Source organism: Mustela nigripes, chromosome 13 (assembly GCF_022355385.1).
Source record: "Mustela nigripes isolate SB6536 chromosome 13, MUSNIG.SB6536, whole genome shotgun sequence".
Lineage (NCBI taxonomy): Eukaryota > Metazoa > Chordata > Mammalia > Carnivora > Mustelidae > Mustela > Mustela nigripes.
The window spans coordinates 60,513,550-60,530,054 of NC_081569.1; the positions used below are offsets into that span (position 1 = coordinate 60,513,550).

General features: G+C 37.9%; 1 protein-coding gene across 23 annotated transcripts in view; it reads left to right on the forward strand.

Moving 5' to 3' along the window:
* MGA (MAX dimerization protein MGA) overlaps positions 1 to 16,505 on the forward strand; it is a 172,258-nt gene that overhangs the window by 88,554 nt on the left and 67,199 nt on the right. The window lies entirely within an intron of this gene.

Sequence of the window (16,505 nt, forward strand, 5' to 3'; positions counted from 1 at the left end):
AAAGATTTTATTTATTTATTTGACAGACAGAGAACACAAGTAGACAGAGGCAGTCAGATAGAGAGGAAGGGAAGCAGGCCCCCTGCTGAGCAGAGAGCCCGATGTGGGACTCGATCCCAGGACCCTGAGATCATGACCTGAGCCGAAGGCAGCGGCTTAACCCACTGAGCCACCCAGGCGCCCGAAGGTAATTGTAGTTTTAGAGGGCAGAATTAATCCAATACCCTCTTTGATGTGACTGACGTTTAAACATTGGACAAAAAATTCTTTATATCCCACCAAGAATTGTGTTCTCCTTTATTTAGGCATTAACTAAACATGACTGACCGTCTTCTGTTTTCAGTACTTTTCTAAGCCCCAACCAAAATAACTCTTGCCTTAATGATACTACTACCTTCTACATAATTTAAACCTAAACATTCACAGATCCTTCAGCTTTTCCGTGTGTGGCATAGTTTTTGTTTTTTGTTTTTTGTTTTTTTAAAGATTATTTATTTATTTATTTGACAGAGAGAAAGAGATCACAAGTAGGCAGAGAGGCAGGCAGAGAGAGATAGAGGAGGAAGCAGGCTCCCCGCTGAGCAGAGAGCCCGATGTGGGACTCGATCCCAGGACCCTGAGATCATGACCCGAGCCGAAGGCAGCGGCTTAACCCACTGAGCCACCCAGGCACCCTGTGTGGCATAGTTTTTATTTATTTATTTATTTATTTTTTTTACATTTGATTGGGTAATTGAACACTGTGTATTCCTTGTTTATACCTGGAATCACATGTGTATATCTGGAATCACACTGTATATCTTGTATATACCTGGAATCACTGGTACATGTATTTTTTTCCCCAAGAAATAGGAAAAGGTAGGACCCTGGGATCATGGCCTGAGCCAAAGGTGTTTATAACCCCCCCCCCCCCCCCCCGTCAGAATGCAAGAAGTGAGAATGACATTATTATAGAGAAGAACCACTCTGACCTAATAAAAAAGAAAAGATTAAGTTACAAATACCAAATTAGATATGTATGAAGTGGGTTTGCAAAATAGTGCTCTGTAGTCTAGAATCCTTTTTTAATCTCAACAGTGAACATCCTGTGTTAGGCATTTTCAGAGGGCATTGTTGGTATCCATAAAATAAATTTAATCAGGCATCTTGATGGACCTTGAGATTATTTCAGTTGTTTGGCCATGACAATTAATGTAGCAGTGAAATTTCTCATGCACATATTCTTGGACACTTTTCCAAATGCAAGGATCAGTTCATAGGAATGGAACTGCCTGGATCAAAGGGTATACAGGTTTTAAAATTTGAATAATTGCCTAATTCAGTAACAAAAGTTTAAAACCACTTATATCTCCAGCCTTAGTGTATGAGCCTACTGATTTCTGTACTGTCTCTTTTGCTAACATGGTGGTCCAAAACACCCATTCCCACTGCATACCATCTTGACTGGTTTCCCAGTTGCTTTTTTCTCCCCTGCAGTCTACGCTCTACTTAGCAGACTGAATGTTCTTTGAAAAATGTGAATTAGATTATGTCATTCTTCTCTTAAAACCCCTTAGTGGCTTATTACTATACTTTAAAGGCTCCTTGTCTTATCTCTTTGGACTTAATCTTGTACCATACTTTCCTGAGTATGCTGTACTTTAGCCACCTCAGTTTACCCCTTTTCCTTTAATCTTAATTCCTTTTGCTTTTTTTTTTTTTTAAGATTTTATTTATTTATTTGATAGAGAGCACAAGCAGGGGGAGCAGGAGAGAGAGAAGCAGGCTCCCTGTTGAACAAGGAGCCCAATGTGGGGCTCGATCCTGGGACTCTGGGATCATGATCTGAGTTGAAGGTGGACACTTACTTAACCCACTGAGCCATTCAGGCATCCACTCCCTTTGGTCTTAATACCTTAGGTGTTTCTGCATATTATTTTACCTTTGGTACCCCCTCATCTTTCAGATCTAGTTTCATACTTATTTTTTTTAATCCATTATCTTATTTTTAGTGAATTTCTCTGTTTTGGTCTTTCAGGTTTTTTATGGCATTCATCAGCTATCATCTTATTGGGTTGGCTAGGATATATTCTGCTTTTCTTACAAGCTTATAAGCTTTGTGAGAGTAAGGATCTTGTTTTACCTAGTACTGATTGCTCAGCCCTTGAGTGATATTCTGTAGGTAGTTAATAAATATTTGAATTTGTATAGTTTAACCAAAACCTGAATAATGTCAATGAAATGAAACTTCTGGAATATTAGAAATACCATTTATGAACACTCATTTGATATTTCATTACTTTGAGTAATTAGCAGTAAATCTTTAACTTGTCATTTAATTTGTTATGTTCCTGTCTAAGGTTATGATACATTTCAGTGTAGTTTTAGGGGAGAGTAGTTTACCCTTCTGAAGTTAGTTTCTTATTTTCTTTTTTTTGTTTGTTTGTTTTTTTGCTTTGCTTTCCTTCTCCTCCTCCTCTTTTTTTTTTTTTTTTAAGACAAGACAATTTTTTTCTTAGTTGTCTTTTTTTCCATTATTATTTACTCCCCTTCCCTTCTTTTATTTATAATCAGTGTTGTTGAATGATTAATCTCCACCCATTGCTTGAGTTAACATCGCTTACTTCTTTCTTTTTTTTCACTTCTTTCTTAATATCCCCTGTAGTCTGCCTTTCCTGGTCATATTATGTACTTGTCCTCTTGAAGGTCATGTGTAAAGCACTTAACAGGTTGATCAAAGCCTGTTTATGTCCTTATTACCAGTATTCTGACATTACTTGGCAAATAAAATTCTTCATTTCTCTTTAGATAATACTATCCTTATCTTTCTTTGCTCTTTAGAACATTATCTTTTCAGCCCTCAAGTTGGGTATTTTAAAAAATTATTCTTCTTACTCTGTTTACACCATTACTTTTAGTGCATCTTGTAATTCTGTCTTATGTGGTTACTTCCAAAGGACACAGTTTTTAGATTTTTTTTTTTAAAGATTTTATTTGAGAGAGAGAGAGAGCGCAAGAGCTAGAGAGAGTGGGGAGAGGGAGAAGCACACTCCCTGCAGAGCAGGGAGCAGGATGTGGTGCTCGATTGCAGGACCCTGGGATCATGACCTGAGCTAAAGGCAGATGCTTAACTGACTGAGCCATCCAGGTGCCCCCCATTTTTAGATCTTTTCCAGCTCAATTTATTTATATCAGACCATCATAGTTTCTTTTGAGGCTAAAAATGTGGGAATCATCCTTGATGATACTGTTACTCTCTATTGTTCTGCTCTGCCACATCTTATTGGTTCTTCTGTGGTATTTAAGAATTGTGTCCTTATTCTTAAAATCCCTCTTGTTCAGATTCCTATGAATTTATTCCTGAGTTATCTGTTATTTTTCTCTCTTTAGTTTCTCCTGCATTGTGCAACCAAATTTATCTTTTTAACACTTTTTTTTTTAAGATTTTATTTATTTTTGTGAAAAAGAGAGCACACATGAGCAGAGGGAGTGGCAGAGTGAGAAGCAGACTCCTCACTGAGCAGGGAGCCTGATGAGGGACTTGATCCCAGGAGTCTGGGATCATGACCTGAGCCTAAGGCAGATCTTAACCAACTGAGCCACCCAGGTGCCCATATATTTAGCTTTAGTGTAAGTTCTCACATGGTTTTATCAACTTGTTCTTCTACCATCAGTGAATAAGAATTGAGGTTGCTCAACATCCCTGCCAGAACTTTATTCTTTTTAATTTTAGCTGTTCTGGTGACTGTATAGTGGCAAAGTATTGTGTGTTTTTATTTTTATTTTAAACTTTTTTTTTTTTTTTAAATTTATTTGAGAGAGCGAGTGAATGAGAGCATGAGCTCTCATTCAGGGTGAAGGGCAGAGGGAGAAGCAGACTCCCTGCTGAGCAGGGAGCCTGATGTAGGACTTGATCCCTGGACTCTGGCATGATGACCTGAGCCGAAGGCAGATGCTTAACCGACTGAGCCACCCAGGCGTCCTTGTGTGGTTTTTTTTTTTTTTTTTTTTAAGATTTTATTTACTTATCAGACAGAGATCACAAGTAGGCAGAGAAGTAGGCAGAGAAAAGGAGGAAGCAGGCTCCCTGCCGAGCAGAGAGCCTGATGCGGGGCTCGATCCCAGGACCCTGGGATCATGACCAGAGCCGAAGGCAGAGGCTTTAACCCACTGAGCCACCCGGGCATCCCTTCTTGTGGTTTTTTTAAAAGTTGCGGTAAAATATACATAACATGAAGTTTACCATTTTAACTTAACATTTTTAAGTGTACAGTTGAGGGGCATTAAGTACATTTTACAGTTTTTTGTAACCATCTCTACTATCCATTTCTAGACATTTTCTTCATCCTAAATAGATACTTTATACCCTTTAAGTGGTAACTCTTTGTCTCTGCTCCTGGTAACTTCTGTTCTACTTTTTGTCTGTATTTTACTTATTCTAGATACCTCATACAAATGAAATCATTTGTCTGGCTTATACCACATAGCATAATGTCTTTAGAGTATATCCATGTTGCAGCATGTACTATTGCTTGATTCCTTTTTGTGACTGAATAATATTCCATTGGGTATATATACGACATTTTATTTTTCGATTCATCTGTTGGTGGACACTTGGGTTCCTTCTACCTTCTTCCTTTTGACTGTTGTGGATAATGTTGCTGTGAACGTTGTATTTAAGTATCTCTCAGAGACTCTGCTTTCAGTTATTCCAGTTATTTTTCCAGAAGTGGTGTATCTGGATCTTCTATTTTTAATTTTTTGAGGAACTGCCCTACTGTTTTTCATAGTTCCTGAACACTTTTACATTCTTACCCACTGCACAAGGGTCCAGTTTCTCCATATCCTTGCCAACAGTTGTTACCACTACTGTTTTTTTGATGGTCATTTAGTGGGTGTTAAGTATCACTGTGGTTTTGGTTTCTATTTCCCTTGTGAATAGTGATGTTGAACATCTTTTCATATTTTTAGTGGCCATTTGTATATCTTCTTTGGAGAGAAGTGTCTTTTTAAGTCCTTTGCTCATTTTCAAATTGTTTTTTTTTTGTTGTTGAGTTGTGGCAGTTTTTTATAATAGATGTTACTCTATTATTAAATAAATGATTTGCAAATAGTTTTCTTTTTTGTGTGAGTTGACTCATAGCGTCCTTTGTTGTACAAAAGCAAGCTTTTAATTTTTTCTAAGATTTCATTTATTTATTTGACAGACAGATCACAAGCAGACAGGCAGGCAGGCAGGGGGTGGGGAAGCAGGCCCCCTGCTAGCAGGGAGGCCCATGTGGGGCTCGATCCCAGGACCCTGGGATCATGACCTTAGCCGAAGGCAGAGGCTTTAACCCACTAAGCCGCCCAGGTGCCCCCAGAGTTAATTTTTTAAAGGTAACTGAATACTGTTATTCTGAGTTTAATTCTTTGGGGTCTACTGATTGCCTTAAAAAAAAAAAAAAAAAGTAAAAGTAGTACTATTTTGTTTCAACTCCAGCTGATAGAGTTTGCAGTTGAGTTCTGACACTAACCGCTGAGTTAGTGTCAGACTCCACAAGTATGAGGGCATGGTCCCTGAGAAGACTGCCCTTACTTAAGATGCCAGCCTCAAGTGAGGTCTCCAGGCCACTTGGACTTACCAAGTGTTTATGAATTCATAGGTTCCCATGAACACCCTCAGGTTTTCTTATTCACTGGAATATCTTAAGAGAACTCAGGAAAGGACTATACTTATGAGAGCAGTTTTATTATAAAGGATACAGGTTAGAATCATGAATCATCCAGATGAAGAGACACAGTGTGAGGTCAGGAGGGTCTCAGATGGAAAGCCTCCATGCTCCTTCCCTAGGAGACATACAGGGTATGTCACTCTCCTGGCATATTGGTGTGTTCACCAGGTAAGAAGCTCCATCAAGTTCTGGTGTCCACTTATAGTTGAGTTTTTTTTTTTTTTTTTTTTAAGATTTTTATTTATTTGTTAGAGAGAGAGATACAGAGCGCAAGCACAGGCAGACAGAGTGGCAGGCTAGAGGCAGAGGGAGAAGCAGGCTCCCTGCCAAGCAAGGAGCCCGATGTGGGACTCGATCCCAGGACGCTGGGATCATGACCTGAGCCGAAGGCAGCCGCTTAACCAACTGAGCCACCCAGGCGTCCCTAGTTGAGTTTTTTTTAAGTAGGTAAGATTGATTAAATCTTTGGTTAGGTGATTGAATTTAAATCTCCAACACTCTACTGCCTTTCCACAAGACTGCTTTGTAGTCCCAATCCTCTTATCACAGAGTTGGTTTTTCTAGTGCCTCGCCCCATCATGAAGCTATCTAATAGCTCGCTGTTGTTACCTCATTAGCATAATCTTAGATGTGCTCCAGTGGTTCATGAATAGCAAAGACATTTCTATCACTGAGGAATTTCCAGTATATATACATAATTTAAAAAACTTAAATAAAACCACATGCTGAAAAATATGCTCTCTCTTACTTCACGCCTCTTCATCCCTGTATTTCTTCCTAGAGGAAATTTGTTTTTCTTATAATCACTTCTTGTGATACTTGCCTTTGTCTAAATCATATACAGTGCCAGCCAATTACCATTTTTTAAAAAAGATTTTATTTATTTATTTGACAGAGAGAAATCACAAGTAGTCGGAGAGGCAGGCAGAGAGAGAGAGGGAAGCAGGCTCCCTGCTGAGCAAGGAGCCAGCCCGTTGGTGGACTCATCCCAGGAACCTGAGATCATGACCCAAGCCCAAGGCAGATAGATGCCTACCCGACTGAGCCACCCAGGCATCCCGAACTTAAACCTTTTAAAATGTGTTTCAGAGTGACTGTTATATGTCATATTTATTTGTTGCATTGATTATGTACTATCAACAAAAAAGTAATCCTTTTCTTTAAGTTGTACAAATTGTTTTGCTTGTATTCTTGCTTAAATAATCTTTCACCTCATTTATTTGGATGGAGACTTCTTAGAACTATGAAACTTCAGGGTTGTGTGCAAAATCCTCCTGCCAAGACAAATTTTCATGCTTTATGCATAAAGTTATTTTTGGAAGATAAGGAGAGATACTTTTTGAGACCCTTTCTAAGAACAAGTTTAATTCCTCAGGAAAATGTGAAAGCAATTATTGCAGTAGCAGCCAAGATCTAGCTTTATGAAGTTCTCAGCTACTGAACACAAATTCGGGTCATGTGGCTAAATGAAAAGAAGATGCAGAATTTTTCCTGCGTTTTGGAAGTTAATGTCTTGAAATGTGAAGATAACGAGAGAACTTCCATTCTTAAGTTACTTGATACAGAATGGTATTTATGAGCTTGTAGAAAAAACTGACATTATGGGACAGGGACAAAGAGCACTTGTTTTGCCTAACCTTTTAATGGTTTTTAGCCATTCTGACAGATGTGATATTGTTATGGTTTTGATTGCATATCCCTGATGATAAGTGATGTTGAACATCTTTTCATGTGTCTGTTGGGGATCTGTAGGTCTTCTTTGGAAAAATGTTCCATGTCTTCTGCCCATTTTTTTTTTTTAAGATTTTATTTATTTATTTGAGAGTGAGAGAAAGCACAAGAAGGGGGTAGGTCAGAGAGGAGCAGACTCCCTGCTGAGGAACTCCATCCTGGTACTCCAGGACCATGACCTGAGCTGAAGGCAGTCACTTAACCAGCTGAGCCACCCAGGTGCCCCTCTTCTGCCTATTTTTAATTGGATTATTTATTGGTGTTAAGTCTTTGGGTATTAACCCTTACTGGGGTTAATATTTTGGGTATTAACCCTTACTGGGGTTATTTCCAATTATCTATCATTTCCAATTATCTTCTCCTGTTCAGTAGGTTGTCTTTTATTTTGTTGATTTCCTTTGCTCTGCAAAAATTCTTTATTTTGGTATAGTCCCAATAGTTTTGTTTTGTTTTGTTTTGCTTTTGTTTCCCTTACCAAAGGACACTTACTTAGAAAAAAATGTTTCGGGCGCCTGGGTAGCTCAGTGGGTTGGGCCGCTGCCTTCGGCTCAGGTCATGATCTCAGGGTCCTGGGATCGAGTCCCGCATCAGGGTCTCTGCTCAGCAGGGAGCCTGCTTCCATCTCTCTCTCTCTCTCTCTCTCTCTGCCTGCCTCTCCATCTACTTTGTGATCTCTCTCTATCAAATAAATAAATAAAATCTTAAAAAAAAAAAAGAAAAAGAAAAATATGTTTCATTGGCTAATGACAAAGAGATAATTGCCTCTGTTTTCTTCTAGGAATTTTATGGTTTCAGGTCTTTAAGCTGTTTTGAGTTTACTTTTGTATATGGTGTAAGAAAGTGGTCCAAGAAATAAGTGTTGGTGAGGATGTCGAGAAAAAAGGAACTGTCAGCACTATTGATGGGAATGTAGACTAGTGCAGCTACTGTGGAAAGCAGTGTGGATTTCCTAAAAAAATTAAAAATAGGATTACATATCTAGTAATTCCCCTACTGGATATTTACCCAAAGAAAATGAAAACTCTAATTTGAAAAGATATATGCACCCCTATGTTTATTGCTGCATTATTTACAATAGCTTAGATTTGGTTGCTCCATATGGTATTTATTTTCCTCTGATTGAATTATTTCACTTAGCATTATACCCTTAGGTCCATCCATGTTGTTTGCAAATGACAAGATTTCATTCTTTTTTATAGCTGGGTAAATTTCCATTTCTGTATATCACATCTTCTTTAGCCATTGTTCTATGGATGCACAGTTAGGTTGAATAAAGCTGTTTCAAGAAAACAAAGAAAAAGCTATTTTTTAAGTGAAAAAATTTTTTTTTAATTTTTTATTTTTTTTAAAGATTTTTATTTATTTATTTGATAGAGAGAGATCACAAGTAGGCAGAGAGGCAGGCAGAGAGAGAGGGGGAAGCAGACACCCCGCTGAGCAGAGAGCCCGATGTGGGGCTCGATCCCAGGACCCTGGGATCATGACCCGAGTTGAAGGCAGAGGCCTAAACCACTGAGCCACCCAGGCGCCCCTTTAAGTGAAATTTTTGAAAGGGGGAACTTGTTTTAGCTTGTCACATTTAAGTCTGTAATCCATCTTGGCTTAGTTCTTGTGTATGGTGTGAGGATAAAGGTCAAGGCTCATATTTTTCCATGCAGATATCTAGTGGCTATGATAATTTATTTGAAAGACTATTTGCTCCATTAAAATGTATCATGTTTTGGAAAATCAGGTGTGTATATGTATAGTTGGGTCTACTTTTGGACTAAGTTTTCCATTTATTCTTTTGCTGGTACCATTCAATTTTGATGACATTGGATATAATAATTCTTGGAATCCAGTATTGTAATCCTCTAACTTCTGATACTATATAGAAATACAGTTGATATTTATGTATTGATTTTGTATCTTATTGCCTTGCTGAATTCGCTTACTGGTTTTTTACGCCTTTGGATTTTCTCCATATGCAGTTGTGTTGTCTGTGAACAAAGTTAGTGTAAGGGCTGGAAATGTTGTACCAGCTTTGTGTTTGTGGGATAAATATTGCTGGGTTATAATAACATCCTTTTTAATATTGTTATATTCAACTTGCTAATATTTTTTTTTTTTTAAAGATTTTATTTATTTATTTGACAGATAGAAATCACAAGTAGACAGAGAGGCAGGCAGAGAGAGAGGGGAAGCAGGCTCCCCGCTGAGCAGAGAGCCCGATGCGGGGCTCGATCCCACGACCCTGGGATCATGACCTGAGCTGAAGGCAGAGGCTTTAACCCACTGAGCCACCCAGGCGCCCCTCAACTTGCTAATATTTTGTTGAGGGTTTTTAGATGTAAATTCATGATGAATATTTTTAGTTTTATTTCTGATCTCTTGGCTTCATTCAAGGTAATGCTTTCTTCATAAAACAAGTTATAGACTGTTGCACTCTCCTGCATTTTTCTGGATTTGTGCAAGATTAGTATTTTTTTCATTATGTGTTTGATAGACTTCATCAGGGAAGCCTCGGAATTTTCTTTGTTGGCAGGTTTTCAGATCACAAATTCAGTTTCTCTGTTTCTGTTTCATTGTTTCAGTTTTCCTCTTACCTTTATTTCCTTCTTTCTACTTAGTTTTGCTCTAATATGCCTATTTTATTTTATTTTTTTAAGAGATTATTTATTTATTTATTTGACAGAGAGAGAGATCACAAGGAGGCAGAGAGGAAGGTAGAGAGAGAGAGGAGGAAGCAGGCTCCCTGCTGAGCAGAGAGCCTGATGCGGCACTCGATCCTAGGACCCTGAGATCATGACCTGAGCCGAAGGCAGCGGCTTAACCCACTGAGCCACCCAGGTGCCCTCTAATATGCCTATTTTAGAACAGGGCTTGACAAACTAAGACCTGTGAACCATACCTAGCTTGCTATTTGTTTTGCATGGCCTGCAAACTGAGAATGATTTTTATATTTTCAAATGGGTAGGGAAAAAGAACAAAAGAAGAGTAATATGTTGTCACTTGTGACTATATAGTATTCAAATTACATTGTCCATTTGTTGGAATATAGTTATGTTCATTTGTTTATATATTGTCTGTGCTGCTTTTATGTTACAGTGATAGAGTTGAGTAGTTGTAGTAGAGACTGGACCTTGAGCCTAAAATTTTTACCATCTAGCACTTAGCAGACAAGTTTATCAACTCCTGACTAAAATAACTGATTTTAGACTTTTTATTTAAAGCTATGAAATTTCCTTTGATCATTGGTTTAGGTGCCTTCTACAAATTTTGATATGTTGTACTGATTATCGTTAATTGATTTGTAGCTTGATTCTATTGTTAGAGAACATGTAACCTAAAAACCTCTGAAATAGATATTTAGGGGCGCCTGGGTGGCTTAGTCCTTAAGCGTCTGCCTTCGGCTTAGGTCGTGATCCTGGGGTCCTGGGATGAAGCCCTGCATGGGGCTCCCTGCTCAGCGGGAATCATGCTTCTCCTCCTCCTCTCTCCCTGCTTGTGTTCCCTCTCTTGATGTGTCTCTCTCTCTCTCAGATAAGTAAATAAAATCTTAAAAAAATAGAAATTTATTGTGACTTTGTTTTATTGTTATATGGTCAGCTTTGATTAATACTAAATGCATACTTGGGCGCCTGGGTGTCTTAGTTGGTAAATTGACTGCCTTTGGCACAGGTCATGATCTTGGAGTCCTGGATCAAGTTGCATATCCATCTCCCTGCTTGGCGGGGAGTCTATTTCTCCCACTGACCTCTCTCATTCTCAATTCTCTCTCTCTCTCTCTTTCAAATAAATTAAAAAAAAAATTAAGTGCACACTTGAAAATGTATGTGTTACATAGTTGCTGGATGTAGTGGAGTTGTGTAGTTTTCTTAGGTGAGTATATTATTGTTCATTTCTTCTTTCTCAGTTAGTCTCTCTGTATGATGTCCTCTGTCAGTTACTGAGAAAGGTGTGTTAAAATCTCCCACCAAAGTTAGCGGACTTGTCTTTTTCTTTTCAGTAATATAAATTTTTGCTTTGTTTATCTTGAAGCTATATGATAAGTTATATATATTTTTAGGGTTGTCTTTTTGATGAATTGAGTTCATAAAATTTTTATAAGGTCTCTTTTTATCTTTGATGGCAGTCTTTTTTTTTTTTTTTTTTTTAAGATTTTATTTATTTATTTGAGAGAGCGGGAGAGAGATTACAAGGCCAGGGGAGGGGGTTGGGGGAGGGTCAGAGTGAGAAGCAGACTCCCCATGGAGTGAGGAGCCTGATGTGGGACTTGATCCAGGCCCCTGGGATCATGACCTGAGCTGAAGGCAGATGCTTAACCAACTGAGCCACCCAGGTGCCCTGATGGTACATATTTTAAAGTGTTCTTTGGGGCGGTTGGGTGGCTCAGTCATTGGGCATCTGTCTTCTGCTCAGCTCATGATCCTGGGGTCCGGGAATCAGCCCTGTGTAGGGCTCCCCGCTGGGTGGGAGGCCTGCTTTTCCCTTTCCCACTCCCCCTGCTTGTGTTCCCTTTCTCGCTGTGTCTCTGTCAGATAAATAAATAAAATCTTTAAAAAAAAAAAAAGAAGTGTACTTTGATGTTATTGAGCCGCCTTGGCTTTCTTCTGATTTTTCTGTTTACATGGTTTTATCTTTTTCCTTTCTTTCACTTTGAATCTATTTCTGTCCTTGGCTTTAAATTGTGTGGATTTTTTTAAAGCAGCTTATGGTTGGAACTTTTTTTGTTGTTGACTCTTAAAATCTCTTGACTTTTATCTGGATTGTTTTGTTCATTTACATTTAATATTATCACTAATACGCCTAGTTTAAAGCATTACGTCTTGATATTTTCTGCTTTCCTCATGGGTTCTTTGGTTGTATTTCCCTGTTTTCATGTGGATTGAGTTTTTAAAATTATATTTATACTGCCTGTTGCCTTTTTAGCTATGCCTCTTTTTTCTTTCTTCCCCCCCTTTTTTTTTTTTAAAGTGGTTGTATTAGTCTGCTTAGGTTAATATAACAAAAGACCATAGACTGTGGCTTAAACAATGAAAATTAATTTTCTCACAATTCTGGAGGCTAGAAAGGCTAAGGTAAGGGTTTTGGCAGGGTTCTGTTTCTGTTGAAAACTCTCATCCTGGCTTTAGACAGCTGCCTGTGAACTGTGTCTTCATGTAGAGTGGGTAAAGACCGCCCTCACCTTTATGACCTTATTTAACCTTAATTATGTCTTCAAGACTCTCCATGTACAGTCACTTTGGGGGTTAGAACTTCAACATAAGAACTTGGGAGGGACACAATTCAATCCATTGCAGTGTTTATAGAGATTGTATATGTATCTTTAGTTTATTAAGTAGAATTCAGTTAATGGTAGCAGTACATGTACAGCTAATAAGGATAGTCCTTATAATTCATGTCGTACATGTGTTATAAATTCCACAAACATCATTATTTATTTGCTTTAAACAGTAGTTACTTAATGAAATCTAGGAAAAAGTGGTGTAAATGCTTACATATTTATTTGTCATTCATTACTGGATCCATTTTCATATTGGTCCATTTCCTATTTATTCAAAGAACTTTCTTTAGTATATTTTTATTAACTTTCTAAAAATTGAGATTCATTCATCACCATAAAATTTACCCTTTTATTTTTTGGAATTTATTTTTATTTTTTATTTTTATTTTTTTACTTTTTTTTTTTTAAAGATTTTATTTATTTATTTGACAGAGAGAGATCACAAGTAGGCAGAGAGGCAGGCAGAGAGAGAGAGAGGAGGAAGCAGGCTCCCTGCTGAGCAGAGAGCCCGATGAGGGACTTGATCCCAGGACCCTGAGATCATGACCTGAGCCGAAGGCAGCAGCTTAACCCACTGAGCCACCCAGGCGCCCTATTTATTTACATTTTTAAAGATTTATTTATTTATTTATTTGACAGAGATCACAAGTAGGCAGAAAGGCAGGCAGAGAGAGGAGGAAGCAGGCTCCCTGCTGAGCAGAGAACCCAACTCAAGGCTTGATCCCAGAACCCCCCCGGATCAACAACCTGAGCCGAAGGCAGAGGCTTTAACCCACTGAGCCACCCAGGCACCCCTTATTTTTATTTTTTTAAGTAGGCTCCATGCCTAGTGTAGAGCTTGAACTCATGACCATGAGATCAAGACCTGAGCTGATATCAAGAGTTGGACACTTAACAGACTGAGCCATCAAGGTGCCTCTAAAATTTGCCCTTTTAAAGTGTATAGTTTAATGATTTTTTAGTATACTCATAGAATTGTGCAGCCATGACACAGTTATTTTTAGGATGTTTTCATCACCTCACAAATAAGCCTCTTGCCCTCTCTTAGTCACTCCTCATTTTCCCACATTGCCTCCTCAACACCACTCCATCCATACATGACCATTAGTCTCCTTTTTCTCTGAATGGATTTGTCTGTTTTGGACTTTTATATATGTGCAGTTATATAATATGTGTGGTCTTATAACTTTCTCAAGGTCATCCATGTTGTAGTGTGTATCTGTACCTTTTTCTTTTATTGCTGAAAATAATACTCTGTGGATATGGCACATTTTATATATCCATCCATTAGTTGATAGACATTAAAGTTATTTCCACTTTTTCGCTGTTATAAATAATGTATGCCTATTCTTTCCTCGCTGAATTGTTTTGGTACCCTTGGCAATTGAAGATCATTTGATGTAAATGTGGGTGTATATTACTGAACTCTAATTATATTCAGTTGGTTTCTGTTTTGCCTTATGCGGATATCATCACACTGTTATGATGGTGATAGCTTTGTAGTAAGGTTTGAAATTGTGAAATACAAGTTTTAGAGAACTCCATTCCTATTTTTCAGGATTTTTTGGGTTATTTTGAGGTCCTTGTATTTTCATGTTTAATCTAAGATCACCTTACGAATTTTTTTTACAAAAGTCACAGGTGGGATCTTGATAGGGCAGTATTGCTATTGCTGTTGTACCAGTATTAAGTCTGACAGTACATAAATGTAGGCTGTATCTTATTTAGGTTGTCTTTAATTTCTTTCAAAAGTGTTTTGTAGTTTTCCGTGTATAGCTCTTACACTTTTTTTGGTTCAGTTTATTCCTAAGCATTTTATTCTTACTGATGCTGTTATAAATGAAAATGGAATTTATTCAATTTTTTTTTAAAGATTTTATTTATTTATTTGACAGACAGAAATCACAAGTAGGCAAAGAGGCAGGCAGAGAGAGAGAGGAAGGGAAGCAGGAAGGGAAGCAGGCTCCCTGCTGAGCAGAGAGCCCCACGTGGGGCTCGATCCCAGGACCCTGGGATCGTGACCTGGGCCGAAGGCAGAGGCTTAACCCACTGAGCCACCCAGGTGCTCCTGGAATTTATTCCATTTTGATGCTTCTCATTTGTAGCAATAACATTTTTTGTGTATATTGATCTTGGATACTCTTGCTAAACTCATTTATTAGTTCATTAGGTTTTTAGTGGTTTCCTTAGGATTTTCTATATACAAGATCATGATCTGTGAATAGAAAATTTTACTTTGTCCTTTTTAATCTGGATGTTTTTTATTTTCTTTTCTTTCCTGATCACCCTGGTGGAACCTCTAGTACATCTGAGTTTAAGTTGTGAGAGTTAACGAAATTCTTACCTTGTTTCTGATCTTAGGAGGTAGTATTTCTTGTGCAGTCTCAATTTTCTCAGATGTCTGAAAAAGTCTTCTTTGGTAATCTAGAACATTAGATTAGGTTGACTCTTTAAGTACTCTTTCAGTACTATCATTCATTGTTTTTTGTTTGTTTGTTTGTTTGTTTGCCTTATATTGTTTCCAGTGAGTAGTCAGTCTGTTCTTGTTGTTTATCTAATGTTTCTTTTTTACTGATGTTTATAAGACTATTCTCTTGATTTTTAATTTTTGGCCACCTGATCTTTATATGCCTAGGTTTGACTTTCTTTTTATTTATTCTCCTGTGTATTGGCTGTGCTTCTTGGATCTGTGGGTTAAAATCTTTTACTTTTGGGGTGTTTTTGTTCATTTTTCTCTCCAAATGTTCTCCTTTCTTATGCCTTTTAGGAAGTGCAATTAATGTTATGTTAGGTCATTTGGTGTTGTCCCACAGATTTCTGACATACTTTTTTTTTCCCCCTATCCTTCTGTCTAGGTGATTTACTTTAATAAATTTTAGCTTACTTCAGGTTTCAAATGTGTTAGGGCTAGAATTGGACTCGTGTGATGGGAAATTGGAAAATAAGTTGTGGGAGACTGTAAGTGCTTGGTTTTCAGGCCAACTTCCTGCATCACTGCTGCTTACTCTGCAGAAGTGCTCTGGAGGTAATTGGTGGGAGTGAGGACTAGTTTTCTCCTTGGGGTTCTCTAGATTTTAGTCTCCTCACACTCAGGTATTGAAAGTTTGATTTCTCTGTGTCTCACTAAAGATCCTTTGTCTATCACTGCTTTTTTTTCTTTGTGCACTTGTGCTTCAGACAGTGTAAACGGCGGTACTCAGGGTTTAAAGCAGTCTTCATCTGTGGCCAACTAGAGAAGGCTGGTTCCTCTCTAGAATTCAGTTCATTTGGACTTGTGACTAGAGGTCTTTGATGTCTTTAAAAAAGAAAAGGGTTTTAATTTACCCAGTGTTTTCTAATTGTTTTGACATAATTGATTGTCTTTGTGATCTTCCACATTCTAAATGGAAGTAGAAGTCCTTCATTGAAGGATTTTTGAGTAAGGTCAAGATACTAAGTTGTGCAAGGAAGGAGTAGCTTACACGTTATTTTAGGGGCTGCTTTGTGTGTATTTGAGATTAATGAACAATTTTACAAAGACAAGTGGCTTTAATTGGGTCAATGAGTAGTTCTAACATGTCCTCAAGTTATATTGGTACAATTAATAATGCTTTCAGTGGTTAATGGGGAGGAGGGGGTAGCTAAAAAGATTTTTTTAATGAAATATAGACACTGAGCTTACCTGATTATATGTACTTTCCTTCGACTACCCTACCCTTTTATTTTGGAAGAATTAATGGTGTATTCATTACATTGAAAGTGAGTTTTACTATTTTAAAGTTGAAAATCACCTGGCAACAACATTGTGAATATACCAAAAAACTACTGGCTTGTAC